The 4,524-nt window shown below is 37.4% G+C and overlaps 1 protein-coding gene and 1 long non-coding RNA gene across 2 annotated transcripts in view; both read left to right on the top strand.

Annotated features, from left to right (window-relative positions):
• Positions 1-4,524, top strand: part of pHCl-1 (pH-sensitive chloride channel 1) — a 62,240-nt gene that overhangs the window by 22,647 nt on the left and 35,069 nt on the right. The gene's annotated exons all lie outside the window — the stretch shown is intronic.
• On the top strand, positions 12-1,034 carry LOC138928327 (uncharacterized). The gene is made up of 2 exons (XR_011444847.1): positions 12-148; positions 246-1,034. It is a non-coding gene; the product is annotated as an uncharacterized lncRNA (long non-coding RNA).

A 4,524-nucleotide genomic window follows, 5' to 3' on the forward strand; every position in this document is an offset into this window, starting at 1 on the left:
TGAATTAAATATGTAAAAAAACTTCTTTTTTATAATTCGGCTTTGGTCTGAGGAGTGTGAGAACAGTTTTGAGAACTGAACTGATCCAAGTTCCGACGAAAACTAAAAATTGTAGATACGGGATCTCAACGGGGAGTTTTGACAGGAGGTAAATATACCAGTGACTTTATTCTGTATGATTATTTGTTAAAAATGGAAAAAAATGTTTTTAAAATTAAATTTCTCGACTGCTGTTTCTTTTTTAGTCAGACGTTAAAGCACATTTTTTTTTTTGGAGATGCTTGATCTTGAAATACATTATATCGTTGCCAAACGTTGCCACAACTTTTCCGCCATTAAGTATATCCCCTGCAAGCAATTAGCGGAAATTATCTCCCACGCAGCCAAAACACATCGATGGCAAATGCAGAATAAATATTGTTGCAAATAGACAAACGGCACACAATAGGGGCAAATATTTGGCACCAAAAATAAAATAAAAATGAGAGAAAAGGAGCATTAAAATAGTCAAAGCTGCGCGGGAAAAATCGATAGATGACCCCGCCACCACACCGAAATCCGAGGGCCCGCAGATGTGGCTAAATAAAATGCTGGATAAACAAATTCAAACAGTTACAAAGCCAATTTAGATGCCCTCATCCGCCGCCGGCTATTTGGACGGCTTGATTGAGCCATCTCCTCTGGCCAAAGCCGCATAGCCGTATGCTCCTGCGAGGATTTTAATCATGCACGTATTTTGGAGCTTTTCCGCTTTCCAGCCACGAACGCCATAAATATCCATCAATATGTGAGTGAGTGAGCGCTCTCTGAACTATGAACTGCTGCTCTGGCACCCGGGGCGAATTGACTGTGAGAACAAAAACACAAAAAAGGAAAATCCCATTAATATATTTATGCGGAGATAGCCCACATGGGAGCCTGCATATCGGATCTGTGGAACAGCGAGTCGCAATGTTAATTGCACAAATGGCGGAATATATTTAATCAAATTAAAGTGTAGTATACGATTCTAATTTAATCGAATTATCACCATTTGTGGTTTCTTTTAAATTTTAATTCTAAACGATTATTCCACTCTGATTTTCGCATGCACTCTATTTTTTTTAGTGGGCTTTAAAAGCAGCCCAAAAATTAAAGTTTTTGGCTCGCATTTTTTGCACAGATGAAGCATTAACATAAATTCTAAAAATCACTGGCTTTATAACCCAAAATTTTATTTATGAGAGGCAACCTCAAAGAAAATCCCAACAAAATTTTGTAATACCTTTCGACCCCAAACACCTTGACTAAGTCTGCTCTAGTTTCGCCCTCCCTCCGCTATTCACTTTGTCTATCTCAGTCTGGCTCAAAAACTTAACCCTATTCCCCGGGCCCAGTTCAAATAACCAGCGGCTCTGTGCCCCGACCCGAAAACGAAAACAGCAAAAATGTTATAAAAGAGAAACAAACTCAGAAAATGATAGTGGAAAAAGAAAACAAATTTAAAGGAGATGGAGGCAAAAAGTGTTAACAAGCTGCGTATAAATTATTAATTAAGTCGCTCCGCTCACCCCGTCTGTGCAATTTGCTTTATTAAATGAAGTGCAACTGAAACTATACATACTGCCTTTGTCCGGCCCACTGGGTATAAATTTATATTCCCTGGCATTTGACATAAATTTCATTTATATCCATGTGAATTGGCCTCTTGCAGAGGCCTAATTATTTAATCAATATATGCCCATAAATATTGCAAAGAGCTCTCTGGCATCGGAAAAAGATATATGAATGTCTATATATATAACTACATATACACACTGCCTGGTTTGTATGGCCCCAATTGGTTCAATTAGTGAAAGTAAAACAAAAGTTAAAGTTCCCACGATGCTAAACAGCAAGGACTACGATATTTCAGCCCGGAGCCCCGCAATTACATTGGGGCAGGCGTCGAACATTATAATTAAAGGTAAACGGCTCAGCAAGACAGGCGGGCCCTGAAAGCTTTTCCACCTGGCAGTGCTTTGAGGCTGTATTTATGGAACTCTGGGAAGGATATGGGACTCAAAACTATTCTGTCTGACCTTCAAGAAGAAGTGGGTCGGCGTTAGATTATTTATTTTGATTAATGTATCAATATTTAATCATATCAAACATTTCGATTTTTTTAGCTTGGAAGTATTTTTTGTTTTAAAAACTATACTGAAAGATCTATGAGGCATAGTCTATAAAATAATCTGAATTTAAAATATAATTGCATTAATAACTGGTACAGATGTTTTAATTTCAAAATCATCAATCGATATTTTTATCAATATAACGATATATAAGTTCATATGTAATCGAAAAGATCGATTTTTTAATCTAGCTCTAAAAAAAGTTTTATGAAAAAAAAAGCTTAAACTAAAACAGTTTTTTTTTATCAAGTTGTACTGATTATTAGGGTTTTCAACATTAATCGATATTTTTATTAATAAAACGATTTGTAAGATGATAGATGACGGTTTAGTAAAGCATAACTTATTTACAACTTGTACTTATACTTTTATACCTTCAATCAATGTTTTCTAATTAATTGACTTAAATATTTAATTATTTGCTTAATAATTTTACTAAATTATCATATAATCCACACACACCTTTGTCTCTCATGATCCTTAGTTAATTTCCTCGGTACTACCAAGAACCATGATTCATATATATTCATTCCAATAAGTTGTGCTTGACTTTAGTACCCAACCACTCGGCAATGCAAACAAATGGGTTGGCATTTCATGTGAAATGCTATCGGGCCAGCCTAAATCTTAAGCCTCTGTTGGGGGCGAGGGCTCGTGGCAGGTTTGTAAATCGCTTTGATGGGCTAAGGCTTTTACTATCTGTATACAATTATAACAAAAGCGCGACCTTTGCACACATGTCTCTCAGTCCTAGCCAATTTCTCCGAGTCCAACTCCTACTCAGGCCTGGAAAAACGTTGCGAGGCAAAACTTGGGCACTAAAAATGCGTGCGTGCCTTGGTATTTTTTTCTTTATCGATTTGCATATCTAAATTTAGTCAGGCGACATATAATGCCAGGCCACACACAGCGTATGGTCGCATGCATATATACTTGTATTTATTATATATACCCGGTGGAGGCCAAGGGAGCCCCAGCACACGCACTAATAAATATTGCATTGTGATACTGGGAATGGAGTCCATTCAGTCGAGGAGTCGTGGCCACCGTAATTAAAGTTGTGCCACCATCACAGCCTATGCCTTAGGGCTACAATTAGATTTTGGTGTTGAGCATACAGTCAATACATCGGGAAAAAATAAGGGTTAGATCGATGGGCTTTAGATATAATTATCTAACTGCAAGAAAAGGGTAAAGTTTAGATATCATATTGAAAATGAAAAGACTTTAAAATATCTATAAGATTGATATTTGTGTTATTTTAATATATATTCTAAAATATATTCTATATCGATAAATACACGGAAATAAAATTTCACAAAGGATAGAACTATATCAATACTCTCTTTATTTTTATTTAATTAATTTTCTTTCTTAACTATTTAAGATATGAAATAATAAATATTTACAGATGGTTTTCCATTGGTAGGATCACTTACTTGCAAGTTGAAAAATATTCAAAGTTTTCCGTACATCCTTCAATATTTAAATTTATTGAGATATTCTTTTTTTAATTAAGCGCAATAGCTATAAATAGCTACATAACCCGAGATAGATTTTTCCGAGTGCCACCCGTTTAAACACGACCACAGATTGGCCGGCAAATGCCTTGGTCACCTTGAACCAGCGCCTCAGGGAGACAGAAGGATGAAGGACAGCACAGGACGAAGTCGCGAAGCGGGCAACGAGAAGGGGGCCCATGATAAATAAGCTACGTTAACTCATGTGGCAAATGTGACATGTGCTCCGGCATTTTTATTCTTTGTGTACCTGGGCCCGTGTGTGTGCTGATTGCCGTGTGAGTCCGGGGAGAGACAAACGCTAAAATTACCATATTACCCGAGCCCGACCCCGACCCAGAGCTCCTACCGAGCCGAGCCGTCTTGGCCCACTCGGACTATCCATTCAGGCGCACACAGCCTGATATCCTGCTCCGGAGCTCTGAGACCAGAAGGCTAATAGCTCGGTTAGTTGGCCGTGGCATGTGAATTATGGTTAATTTCGGCTGCCACATTGCGGAAGTTATTAACTCGTTTGATTGAACTTGCCCCTAAGTTATTTCGTATGTGTCCGAGTTGATGGCTTAAGTGCATTAAATAAGTGGGCAAAAATTTTAATATGGTGTGCGGGCCATAAACAAGATTAATATGGTTATGTCAGCCAGAAATTGGCTATAAAGCAAGATTGGTATTCTCAGTGCAGATACTCTTAATTTCTTGGGAAAAGATTAAACATGGCAGTATTATAAATAGAATTTAAGATTTGTCCCTGCGGTAAATACATATGTATTCTATGGCACTCTATATCTTTACAATGCTGAATCTTTTGAGATAAAGTCATTGATTTGTAAGCTTAATTTTCCCCGTTGCTC

This window comes from Drosophila kikkawai, chromosome 3L (assembly GCF_030179895.1).
Source record: "Drosophila kikkawai strain 14028-0561.14 chromosome 3L, DkikHiC1v2, whole genome shotgun sequence".
Taxonomy (NCBI): Eukaryota; Metazoa; Arthropoda; class Insecta; order Diptera; family Drosophilidae; genus Drosophila; species Drosophila kikkawai.